At 51.8% G+C, this 13,171-nt stretch overlaps 3 non-coding genes across 3 annotated transcripts; 2 read left to right on the top strand and 1 right to left on the bottom strand.

Annotated features, from left to right (window-relative positions):
• Nucleotides 1-2,035: 2,035 nt before the first annotated feature.
• TRNAK-CUU (transfer RNA lysine (anticodon CUU)) lies at nt 2,036-2,108 on the bottom strand. The gene has a single exon. It is a non-coding gene; the product is annotated as a tRNA-Lys (tRNA).
• Nucleotides 2,109-3,424: 1,316 nt separating this feature from the next.
• TRNAP-UGG (transfer RNA proline (anticodon UGG)) lies at nt 3,425-3,496 on the top strand. Its single transcript has one exon. It is a non-coding gene; the product is annotated as a tRNA-Pro (tRNA).
• A 6,198-nt stretch (nt 3,497-9,694) lies between these two features.
• Nucleotides 9,695-9,767, top strand: TRNAK-CUU (transfer RNA lysine (anticodon CUU)). The gene has a single exon. It is a non-coding gene; the product is annotated as a tRNA-Lys (tRNA).
• The last annotated feature ends 3,404 nt before the right edge of the window (nt 9,768-13,171 follow it).

The following is a 13,171-nucleotide window of genomic DNA, read 5'->3' as shown; positions in this document are numbered from 1 at the left end:
TTTTGTTTTTGTTTTTGTTTTGAGACGGGGTCTCTCTCAGTCACCCAGGCTGGAGTGTGATCACAGCTCACTGCAGCCTCGACCTCCCAGGTTCGAGTGATCCTCCCCAATCAGCCTTCTGAGTAGCTGGGACTGCAGGCACATGCTGCTCATTTTTTGTAGAGATGGGGTCTTGCTATGTTGCCCAGGCTGATCTCAAACTCCTGGGCTCAAGCAATCCTCCCACCTTGGCCTCCCAAAGTGCTGTTCTTATAGGCATGAGCCACCACACCTCTCATTAGCTATTTTCACAGAATATTTAATATGACAGTTATTAGATAGGTATAAATAATTGTTTTGGTTTTTGGAGACAGGGTCTCACTGTATTGCCCAGGCTGCAGTGGCACAATCATGGGTCACTGCACCCACAAATTCCTGGGCTTAAGTGGTGTTCCTGCCTTGACCTCCCTAAATGCTGGGATTACAGGCCTGAGCCATGGTACCTAGCCTAGAACCAGATTATAAGGGTGAGATTCTAAATTTGACTCCCCTGATAACTGGCTGGCAATGAGGACCACTTCCCTGATGGAAAGTGAGAGTCCCTGGTGTGCTGTAGTGTGCAATTATGAGAATTTTTGCCAGGGTTACACTAGGGTGAAATAGAAGGGGAATTCCTCTTAAGGCAAATATTATGCAGAGAGGGTCCCAAATGCTCTGTGTACTGAATAGAACGTGTATGTAAATGTCATATATATGTAATTTTAATTTCTTTTTTTTTTTTTTTTTTTTTTTTTTTTTTTTTTTTTCCTTTTTTTTTTTTTTTTTTTTTGAGACGGAGTCTTGCTCTGTCACCCAGGCTGGAGTGCAGTGGCCGGATCTCAGCTCACTGCAAGCTCCTCCTCTCGGGTTCACGCCATTCTCCTGCCTCAGCCTCCCGAGTAGCTGGGACTACAGGCACCCGCCACTTCACCCGGCTAGTTTTTTGTATTTTTTAGTAGAGACGGGGTTTCACCGTATTAGCCAGGATGGTCTCGATCTCCTGACCTCATGATCCGCCCGTCTCGGCCTCCCAAAGTGCTGGGATTACAGGCTTGAGCCACCGCGCCCGGCCTCTTTTTTTCTTTTTTGAGATGGAGTCTTGCTCTGTCACCCAGGCTGGAGTGCAGTACCACGATCTCGGCTCATTGCAACCTCCGCCTTCCGGGTTCACGCCATTCTCCTGCCTCAGCCTCCCTAGTAGCTGGAACTACAGGTGCACATCACCACGCCTGGTTAATTTTTTCTATTTTTTAGTAGAGACGGGGTTTCACCGTGTTAGCCAGGCTGCTCTCGAACTCCTGACCTCGTGATCCGCCCGCCTTGGCCTCCCAAAGTGCTGGGATTACAGGCGTGAGCCACTGCGCCTGGCCAATTTCTTTTTATTATTATTATTTTGAGACAGAGTCTTACTGTGTTGTCCAGGCTGGAGTGCACAGGCGCGATCTCGGTTTACTGTAACCTCTAACTCCCGGGTTCAAGCGATTCTCCTGCCTCAGTCTCTGGAGTAGCTGGGACTATAGGCGCGCTACCAAACCTGGAGAAAATTTGTATTTTTTTTAAGGGCTGGGGTCTCACCATGTTGCCTAGGCTGGTCTCAAACTCCTGGGGTCAAAGTGAGGGGATTACAGGCATGGACCACGATGCTCGGCCCATTTTTTATGAACCAGAACTAAAGGGATCCCTATATATCCTGAGGCCAGTTGGTTGGTGGAGCGTTTTGTGTTTGCTTGCCCAACAAATCCCGATTTGGGAGGTATACGGAGTCACTTCCAACCTTTTCTTACTTACTTGACTTTCTTCCAAGTTTAATCGGTCCGACAAAACCTCCCACCCAATGTGGGGCTCGAACCCACGACCAGAGATTGTGTCTCATGCTCAGGGAGGTAACAAGAAAAGCCGTTTCCCACACGTCCTTTGGAGCTCTCCAGAACTTCCCAGGTATACGGAGTCGCTTCCGATCTTTTGCACTTAATTGATTTTTTCAAGTTGCAAGACTCATCGGTCCAGCAAAACCTCTCGCCCAACGTGGGGCTCGAACCCACGACCCTGAGATTAAGAGTCTCATGCTCTACCGACTGAGCTAGCCGGGCGGTTACAAGAAAAACTGCTTCCCACACTGCCATTGGAGCTCTCCAGAACGTCCCTATTCTATATAAAGTTGTTGGGGATGAGTCCAGGATCCGAGACACGCTACATCCTGAGCGAGCACTAGAGCCCTAAGCTCCACGCGGACCGAGGACGCCGCCAGGCCCGTGTGGTCTGCCGTCCCTCGTGGGTGTGTGTCCTGTCGGCTGACCCTCGTGGGGGTGTATCCTGTCTGTCGACCCTCGTGGGCTTGTGTCCCCTCTGCCGACCCTCGTGGGCGTGTGTCCCGTCTGCCGTCTCTCGCGGTGTGTGTCCCCTGTCTGCAGTCCCTCGTGGGTGTGTGCGGCCCCTGCAGCTCCTGGGAGCGGGAACGTCGGGAACAAGGGCTGAAGGGACGGACTCTGGAGATGGCCGGGGGGAAACTCGGCGTGACTCTCTCTTACGGTTGTGAGTGGTTCCGGGGTCAAATCACGGAGGTCTCCTCATTTTCAAACCCTCGCCCCTGTTTAGGGCGGGCAGAGTGGCCTCACCACAGGGACAAGCCCGGGAGACCCTTTCTCCCCCTCAGGCTCGCAGTAGAATGCTGGGTCCCTTGCCAGTGGAAAAGGCAAGAAAAGTTTGGAGCGTTCGTAGAGCCGCCCGTTTGGGAAGAAATGAACTCTGATCCCAGCTCCGGTCCCTGTATGGGAGGTCCCAGGGCTGCGAGGGTCGCCTGGGCAGAGCTCAGGCCAAGAAGGGGCTCGGCTGAGAACAGAAGCCAGGGGTCTGTGCCGGAGACGGGATCCCTTCCTAGGATGCCCGGGCTGGCCTGCTGGGAGGCGGCGTGGTCTCCTCCTCAGGGTTCTGCACTCGGGTTTCACATTGGTTGAAATTTCTGGGCTGGGGCTCAGCACGCGAGACCCCTGCCTCACGCGGGCCAGACAGACCACCTCCCCGCGGGCTGCATCCCCTGGTCACCGGCCCTCCTCTCGGTGCTGGGGCCGCCTGGAGCCGCTGGGAGCCGGGTGGCCCTCGAGGGAGGCGGCGCCGCAGTGCCCAGGGTGCGGGGTCCGCCTCTGTGCGCCTGAGGGCGGGGGTCGTGCAGGAGTTCCTCCTGGGGCTGGTCCCCGCCGCACTGCACCTTCTACCAGCGTCCTGGGATCGAAACCGAAACCTCCCCCTGCGCAACCGTCCCCGACGGCCTTGAGATTGGGGTGTAGCCGGGACCCTGGAGGGGCAGGGTGGGGATGGACTGAAGGCGGGGACTGGGAGGTGCTTGGAGGAGGAGAGTGGAACCGCGGGTGTAGACCAAGGACAGACGTCAGAAAATTGTTATTGCGCTGGCTCGTTGGTCTAGGGGTATGATTCTCGCTTTGGGTGCGAGAGGTCCCGGGTTCAAATCCCGGACGAGCCCTCCTCTATTTTCCGAACACCGTCATTTTCTCACGGAGTCCCGGCCGCAGGGAACTTGGTCTCTCCGTGGCAGCCGCAGGCGCCGGGGCCCATCCGACTTCCCGCTTCCGCCCGGCTTGCAGCCCTTCGCCTTGCCCAGCTGCAGGCGGGACTTGCCTGCGCCTCCTGACCGGAGCCTTCCACCTGGGAATTCTGAGTGCGCCTGAGGCCTGGCGCTGGGGCAGTAGACCCCAGATACGGGACCCTAAAAGAGGGCAAACGCCTCCCCCGCCGCGTCTGCCTCTGCAGACGTGGCCCTAGGTCCCGGGTGACCATGGAACTTGTTCTGGGCGTGTAGTTTTCGTTTGAGTGGGACGGTTCTAAGTTTAAATTTCGGACAAGCCCAGTGTTTCGAACTTCCTTTCTTTTCTTTCTTTCTTCCTTTCTCTCTTTCTCTCTCTCTTTCTCTCTTTCTCTCTCTCTCTCTTTCTCTTCTTTCTTTCTTTCTTTCTTTCTTTCTTTCTTTCTTTCTTTCTTTCTTTCTTTCTTTCTTTCTTTCTTTCTTTCTTTCTTTCTTTCTTTCTTTTTCTTTCTTTCTTTCTCTCTTTCTTTCTTTCTCTTTTCTTTTCTTCTCTTCTCTTTTATTTTCTTTCTTCTTCTTCTTCTTCTTTTTTTTTTTTTTTGACAGCGTCTCCTTCTGTTGCCCAGGCTGGAGTGCTGGAGTGCAGTGGTGTCATCTCAGCTCACTGCAATCTCAACCTCCCAAACTCAAGAGATCCTCCCACTTCCACCTCTGGAGTAGCTGGGACTACAGGTGCTCACCACCACGCCAGGCTAATTGTGTGTGTGTGTGTGTGTATGTATAAGTGTATATATATGCACACACACATATATATGTGTGTATATATACGTGTATATACGTGTGTATATATATGTGTGTGTATGTGTGTGTATATATATATAAAACCGAGGTCTCGCTGTGTTCTGGAGGCTGGTCTCCAGCTTACACTCAAGCAATCTTCCTGCGTCAGCCTCCCATCACAAAGTGCTGCAATTGCAGGCCAGAACCACCATGCTCAGCTGCCTCCTTTTCCTTCCAGGTCCTGAGGTCGCAGCGGCGCGTCCCTCCGGCACATGGCGGGGAAGAGGTGCGGTTCCGGGAGCCTGCGACGCCTCTGGGGAGTCCAAGTCCGGCTCCTAGCCCTTTGTCTGAGGACGGAGGAGGACCTGGGGGGCTTCCCCTAGCTGATGGTCTCAGTTCTCCAGAGGCGGCGGGGAGAGCGAGAAGCCCCAAAACGCCAGCTGCGTTTCCTATTTGGAGTCGCAGGATGTGGCAATGTTGAAGCTCGCCGTGCCCCTCCTTCCCATAGGAACTAGAATCCCGTCCGGGACAAGCATCGGGAAAGGGGGACAGTTTGTGACCGAGGAAACTAGGACTGATCCAGAACAGCGAAGGCGGAGCCGCGTTGGGCTCATTAAGGGCGACAAAGGCCCCGACCCCTCTTCCGCATGAGTAGTTGGTCCGGGGTATGATTCTCGCTTAGGGACCACAGGGACAAGCCTCGGAGACCCAAGAGGTCCTGGGTTCAAATCCCGGAAGAGCCCACACTTTAAGAACCCACCACCTTGGGAGGCCGAGGCGGGCGGATCACGAGGTCAGGAGATCGAGGCCATCCTGGCTAACACGGTGAAACCCCATCTCTACTAAAAATACAAAAACTTAGCCAGGCGTGGTGGTAGGCGCCTTTGACCCAGCTACTGGCAAGGCTGAGGCAGGAGAATGGCCTGAACCCAGTAGGTGGAGCTTGCAGTGACCAGAAATCGCGCCACTGTACTCCAGCCTGGGCGACTGAGTGAGACTAAAGTATCAAAAAACATAAAATAAAATAAAAAATAAAAAATCAGTGTTTGTGTCTGTGGCATTGTCCTTGGGGCATATGCGTCGTGGGACACAGGCTGTTTAACCAGAGAATTTTTTCTGGGGCATTCAGGGCGGATCTGTCCTGAGGGACTCCCCCGAGTGACCGGAGTAGTGGTTCCATGAGTGAGGATGATGAGTGAGGCTTGCCTGCTGGAACTCCCAGACAAAACCTACTCCCGCGAGGGAGAGTGTCCCGCAGAAGTTGAGCTTTTTACGACTGCGGACATGCTCTCCTGCAGAGGCAAGACTAATAGCAGTGGCTCACTTCGTTGACTAAACTAAGGAAAACTGTGGGTGGCTTTGTCTGGTAGCTGGGTTCAAATCCCCGATAGGACTGATTCTAAAGTCGCCTTGCTCAGAGAGAAATGAAGCGGGGCCGGGATCCAGTGTAGAGAGAGCTTTGGCTGGCTAGCGGCGTACAAGGCCGGGCTGCACAGGTGGCAGGGGCGTGGTTGTGAAATAATCAAAATGATCAGGCACTTCAGGTCCTCGGGAGAGCGGGCGCAGAGGTGGCCACCCCTGGGGTTCCCCTACTGGCACCATGATGGTCAGGACCTCCGGGATCCCATGCCAACCTCCCTCAGCCCCTGTGGTGCGCAGGGGGGAAATGTGGTTGGAAATCGCGGCGGCCAGGCGCAGTGGCTCACACCTGTAATCCCAGGTCTTTGGGAGGCCGAAGTGGAAGAATAGCTTGAGCCCATGGAGTTCAAGACCAGCCTGGACAACATAGTGAAACCCCACCTCTACAAAACAATTTTAAAAGTTAGCAGGGCGTGGTGGTGCGTGCCTGTGATCCCAGCTACTCCTGTGTCTGAGGCAGGAGGATCGCTTGAGCCTGTCTCAAAAGACAAACAAACGTGGAGGCGCGAAGGCTCACACCTGTAATCCTAGCACTTTGGGAGGCCGAGGCGGCTGGATCACTTGAGGTCAGGAGTTCGAGACCAGCCTGGCTGGATGGTGAAACCCCATCACTACTAAAAATACAAAAATTAGCCGGGCGCGGTGGCTGGCGCCTGTAATCCCAGCCGCTGGGGAGGCTGAAGCAGGAGAATCGCTTGAACCCGGGAGGTGGAGATTGCAGGGAGCCGAGATCATGCCCCTGGGTGACAGGGCAAGACTCTGTCTCAAAAACAAACAAACAAACACACAAACAAAAAACAAACATACATGGGAATGGGAGAGGCTGTGCGCCTGTGGGCACAGAGGAGAATTTGCAATTCTGCACTTCCCACCCAATTTTGCTGAGAACCTAAAACTGCTCTTAAGATGATTTTTTTTTTTAATTGTTGTTGTTGTTTGTTTGTTTTTTGCTTTTTCTGAGACGGAGTCTCACTCTGTCGCCCAGGCTGGAGAACAGTGGCGCAATCTCGGCTCACTGCAACCTCTGCCTCCCGGGTTCAAGCAATTTTCTACCTCAGCTTCCTGAGTAGGTGGAATTACAGGCGCCTGCCGCCATGCCCAGGTAATCTTTTTTTTTTTTTTCTTTGTATTTTTGTATTTTTAGCAGAGACGGGATTTCACCATCTTGGCCAGGCTGATCTTGAACTCCTGATCTCGTGATCCACCTGCCTCATCCTCCCAAAGTGCTGGGATTACAGGTGTGAGCCACCGCACGCGGCCATTTTAAGACATTTTAGCCGGGCCCGGGACTACAGGTGTGAGCCACCCTATCCGGCCAGCTTTCGTTTGTAAAGCCCATATTTTTCTTCTGTTGGGTCTGCAATAACTGTGATGTTAGATCTTTTGTTAAAGTCCCACAAACACCCGAGGTTCTGTTTTATTATTATTATATTATTATTATTATTATTATTATTATTATTATTATTATTTTGAGAAGGAGTCTTGCTGCCTCCCAAGCTGGAGTGCAGCAGTACGATCTCGGCTCACTGAAAGCTCCGCCTCCCGGGTTCACGCCATTCCCGAGTAGCTGGGACTACAGGCGCCCGCCAGCACGCCCGGCTAATTTTTTGTAGTTTTGTATTTTTAGTAGAGACGAGGTTTCACTGTGTTAGCCAGGATGGTCTCGATCTCCTGACCTCGCAATCCACCCACCTCGGCCTCTCAAAGTGCTGGGATTACAGGCGTGAGCCACCGCGCCCGGTCTGTTTTTTTTTTGTTGTTGTTTTGTTTTGTTTTTTTAGTTTATTTTCTCTCCGGGTAATTTCTATTGTTCTGTCTTCAAATTTGCGGAGTCTTCTATTTTCTTCCATTCTGCTGCTACCCATTCATTAAAGTTCCTTCCTTTGGTTTTGTATTTCTCGGGCCTAAACTTTCCTCTTGGTTATTCTTTATATTTTCTACTCCTTTGCTGAGACTTCATATTTTTTCATTTGCATGAAGCAGGGGTTGCTCCTTGAAGCATGTTTACGGTGGCCACTTCACCATCTTTGTCATCCTGTCAGATGGTCCAACACTGGTGTTGGTGTCTGTTGTCCGTTGATTGACGTTATTTGTTTGTTTGTTTGTTTGTTTGTTTGAGACGGAGTTGCTCAGGCTGGAGTGCAGTGGCGCCATCTCGGCGCACTACAACCTCCGCCTCTGGGGTTCGGGCGATTCTCCTGCCTCAGCCTCCCGAGTAGCTGGGATGACAGGTGGGCGCCACAATGCCTGGCTAATTTTTTGTATTTTTAGGAGAGATGGAGTTTCATCATGTTGGCCAGGCTGGTCTCCAACTCCTCACCTCAGGTGATCCACCCGCCTCGGCCTCCCAAAGTGCTGGGATTATAGGCGTGAGCCCCGGCGCCTGCGTGGCTGGCCTGACTGACATTTTCAAGTTAGGATTTTCCAGGGTTTTAGAATGACCAGGTCTGCGATGATACTCCCTGGCTGGGAGCAGGAGGGGCGACTGGGACTGCTCCCCATGTGGACAAAGAGGAAGTTGGGCCGATTTCCGATGACTGCCAGGCCGCCAGAGGCTGCTGCTGGGCCCTGGGTCACAGGTCGAGGTGTCACGCCTCTGAGCGGAAGCTGAGCCATTACAACCCCTGTGATCTGCACAAATACGTCCAGATGGCCTGCAGGAGCCAAGAAGTCTGAAGAAGCCAAAAAAAAAAAAAAAAAAAAAAAAAACCCACAAAGAAGTAAAACAGCAGTTCCTGCCTTAAGTGATTAACCAACATTACAACATTCTACCACTGTGACTTGTCCCTGCCCTACCTTAGCTGATCAGTCGACTTTGTGACATTCTTCTTTTGGAAAATAAATCTTATGACCTCCCTACCATGTACCTTGTGACCCCCTCCTCTGCTAACAATAGATAACCACCTTTCACCGTAATTTTCCATTACCTACCCAACTCCTATAAAGCAACCCCTTCCCCATCTCCCTTTGCTGACTCCTTTTTGGAACTCAGTCCGCCTGCACCCAGGTGATTAAAAAGCTTTATTGCTCACACAAAGCCTGTTTGGTGGTCTCTTCTCACGGACGCGCTTGACAGAGGCCGCCCTGCAGTTCCTGTTCCGATCTAAGGAAGGGAAGGGGAGATGAGAAAGAACTGGGTCCCAAGTCGAGGGGGTCCATTTCGTGAGGCGCACACTCAGGACAGGCCCTACCCTGCTGCTCTACTCTTTCCCTTCAGCCCCTCCTTCCTGGCCTCCACTTCCCGGCTGACTCCACACTCATCATTAACTCAGAAGCCGCGCAGGCCGGCAGCCGGGATCGCCTGTAATCCCAGCACTTTGGGAGGCCGAGGCGGGCGGATCACCTGAGGTTGTCAGTTCCAGACCAGCCTGACCAACATGGAGAAACCCCTGTCATGAGCCGCTTGCCTCCACCGTGCACACAGATCTGCAGGGAAGTGGGAAGAGTTGGGCTCTTTGGGTCATTTGAAACGGTTTGGAGCTATACAGAGGCCAGGCTCGATATTAAGTAGGAATTGGGATTTATATTGGCAGCGAAGCTTGGACCTAAACCCCTTTGGATCCGCACTTGGGCCCCAGAGAAAGGTTGTTCCTTTCCTCCCCACCTCCCACTCAGGACCACCCTGAGCGGTCCCGGCCTGGAGCCATGGCTAATGGTCCCTGACTACAAATTCCAGCTGACTGGAGGCTCCGGTTTGAGGTTAAGGGATTCACAGTCTGCCCACAACTCGTTGAGAAGGGGAGGATAGGGGCTCCCAGATGTCCGGAGACCCTGGCAAGGACTGTGCACCCAGCTGTCTGAATGCCAGAGGCCGGCTCCACGGGTAGCCATGCCTGCACCACCTCCTCAGGGCTAGAGTCACCACAACCTTTTTTTTTTTGGCAGCACCTGCTTTGAGGATTCTGAACATTAGGGTGGGAAGCAAGAACCATGATGTCAGCCCGGCTAGCTCAGTCGGTAGAGCATGAGACCCTTAATCTCAGGGTCGTGGGTTCGAGCCCCACGTTGGGCGCAGCTTTTACCATTCTTGATGCACAGAATTCAGCATCATCACAAGTGACACAGGTTCCGATGCTTGGCCCCTAACTGGAAGGTAAACTTTCATTGAGTCCCAAGTCTCGATCTGTGTCAGCATGAGAGCTTTGAAGACCTCCTCCCAAATTCATCAAGCTGACAACTGCTGTGTCTTCTCTTACAGTGGGTGTCCCAGAACCAGGGTTTCTAACGAAAAAAACAGGAGATTTTGTACCCCAGGAAGGTCTGTCTGCTCACCCCTAGACTGGGATAGAGAACCTGGATACCTTTCCTTTAGCATAAGACCCAAAGTTTCTTCCCCTCCCCCAGGAGACTCAGTCCCAGGCCTGGGGGTGGATGTGCTGCTTTGAAGTTCAGCCAAGGGAGAAGTGTCCACCCACCCAGTTCAGCTGAGACTATGGGTCACTGTAGGGGCCAGCCCTACAGGATCTGTGGGTTTTTCTCCCCGTGTGCAGAGATGAGAGACCATAGAAATAAAGACACAAGACAGATAAAAGAAAAGACAGTTGGGTCCGGGGTACCACTACCACCAAGACACGGAGACTGGTAGTGGCCCCGAATGCCAGGCTGCGCTGTTATTTATTGGATACACGACAAGAGGGCAGGGTAAGGAGTGTGAGCCATCTCCAATGATAGGTAAGGTCACGTGGGTCATGTGTCCACTGGACAGGGGGCCCTTCCCTGTTTGGCAGCCGAGGCGGAGAGAGAGAGAGGAGAGACAGCTTACGCCATTATTTCTGCATTTTAGAGACTTTTAATATTTTCGCTAATTCTGCTACTGCTATCTAGAAGGCAGAGCCAGGTGTACAGGATGGAACATGAAGTGGATCAAGAGCGTGACCGCTGAAGCACAGCATCACAGGGAGACGGTTAGGCCTCTGGATAACTGCGGGCATCACTCAGGCCCTCCACAAGAGATGGTGGAGTAGAGTCTTCTCTAAACTCCCCCAGGGAAAGGGAGACTCCCTTTCCCGGCCTGCTAAGTAGCAGGTGCTTTTCCTTGGCACTGACGCTACCACTAGACCACGGTCCACTTGGCAACGGGCGTCTTCCCAGACACTGGCGTTACCACTAGACCAAGGAGCCCTCTGGTGGCCCTGCCCGGGCATAACAGAAGGCTCACACTCTTGTCTTCTGGTCACTTCCCACTATGTCCCCTCAGCTCCTATCTCTCTATGGCCTGGGTTTTCCTAGGTTATGATTGTAGAGCGAGGATTATTATAATGTTGGAATAAAGAGTAATTATTACAAACTAATGATTAATGATACTTATATATAATCATATCTATGATCTATATCTAGTATAACTCTTGTTATTTTATATATTTTATTATACTGGAACAGCTTGTGCCCTCGGTCTCTTGCCTTGGCACCTGGGTGGCTTGCCGCCCACAGGTCAACATGGAGAGACCACCTCCCATATGCTCTACAGTCCCCTGGCTAACTCAGGCTCTTGTGAGAGAGGCCAGAACCCCAGAAACCAGTATGACCCAGCCATTACTTATCTCTCTCACTGTTTGGACGGTGGCCCTTGTTATTAGGAGACCAGGAATGCAGCCACCCAGCCCCTCCAAAACGTGCCTAACAGATTTTTTGGAGGCTAAGGCAATCCCATGTAGGATGCTAATCTGTCGTAAAGATTTCTGATTAATCCCACTTCTGGGACAGCCTCCAAGAGTTCCAGTTCATCTATTGTTTCTTGTGTAAGACTAACTATAAATTCTGCCCTTAGGTCAAAACAACCTTGCTGCTATTGCATTTACCATAAATCTTGCCCTTAAGCAAGTGCCTTATACATTCCTTCTGAAGCACATACACCCTTTCCCTGTGGTATGTAGACCCTGGGTCTGGACAGTAAGGCATGGAGACCCACTATCTTGTCCCCCTGCCACCAGAGACCCAGACCCGGATTCTGTTCATAAGTCCCTATTAAATGTTTTTTTCCTAAGAAAGATGATTTGTTGGTCTTTTTCTTCAGCCTGGCACCTTCCTTGGACTTTGGGTGTAGGTTTGCATTATGGTTGTAACCAGCCAAGGTGTGTCTTTGGAATGGGAGTCAAACCTTAATGTCTGGGCTTTAGAGTGGTTTTGGACACATTTGCCAGTGGGGGTGCTGAGATAGAGGCTGTCTGGGGGCCCCAAGGAAGGCAGATCAGAGGCTACGACAAAACGCTACAGGCATCTCAACAGCCCAGGTCCTAATAATATGGCGCCATTGCCTCAGCCTCTGGTCAGAGTTCGAATCCCTCCTGGAGGATGTTGGCTTATGGGGCCTTATAACCATGACCCTGTGTCACAGCGATGCATGGGGAATGGGGCTAGGGGTCACTTGTATCCTTGGCCTGTGAGGGTTGCAGAGCCAGGGGTGGGTTGGGGACTGGTGCCCTCTGTCTGAAACTATCCATCTTGGGCATTTTTCAGGGAGGAGATAGGGCTGTCCCGTGATTGTCTTTGCGTCTTTTTAGGAAGATTGGAACTATCAGGCCGGACGCGGTGGTTCATGCCTGTAATCCCAGCACTTTGGGAGGCAGAGGTGGGCAGATCATAAGATCAGGAGATCGAGACCATCCTGGCTAATATGGTGAAACTCCACCTCTACCGAAAATACAAAAAATTAGCCGGGTGTGGTGGTGTGCACCTGTAGTCCCAGCTGCTGGGGAGGTTGAGGCAGGAGAATGGCGTGAACCCGGGAGGCGGAGCTTGCAGTGAGCCGAGATCACGCCACTACACTCCAGCCTGGGTGACAGACTCTGTCTCAAAAAAAAAAAAAAAAAAAAAAAAAAAGCAAAAAGAAAGAAAGACTGGAGCTATCAAATAAAGGGTGAACTAGGTATATTCCAAGAATACAAGGTTGGCCTTAAATTCAAGAAAATTATCAAAATAATTCATCATATTAACAGAATAAAAAAAGAAGTCATGTGGCGATCTTAATGTTTGGAAGGGCGCTTCATGCAATTCACACCTGTATTAACCGTTTGTTTGTTTTACAGGCAGAATCTTGCTCTGTCATCCAGACTGGAGTGCAGTGGTGCAATCTCGGCTCACTGCAACCTCCACCTCACGGTTCAAGCAATTCTCTCTGCCTCAGCCTCTGGAGTAGCTGGGGTTACAGGTGCCCACCACCACATCCAGCCAATTTTTGTATTTTTAGTGGAGTTGGGGTTTCACCATGTTGGCCAGGCTGGTCTCGAACTCCTGACCTCAGGTGAACCTTGGCCTCCCAAAATGCTGGGATTAGAGGCATGAGCCACCGTGACCAGACAGAATCTTACTTTGTTACCCAGGCTGCAGCACAGTGGTGAGAACACAGCTCATTGCAGCCTCAACCTCCTCAGCTCAAGCAATACTCCCACCTCATGCACCAGCTAATTTTTTTGTGTT

The sequence above is a fragment of the Macaca thibetana genome, chromosome 20 (genome assembly GCF_024542745.1).
Source record: "Macaca thibetana thibetana isolate TM-01 chromosome 20, ASM2454274v1, whole genome shotgun sequence".
Taxonomy (NCBI): domain Eukaryota; kingdom Metazoa; phylum Chordata; class Mammalia; order Primates; family Cercopithecidae; genus Macaca; species Macaca thibetana.
Note: the sequence above shows the minus strand (reverse complement) of the source record. Positions and strands in the feature narration are given on the sequence as shown.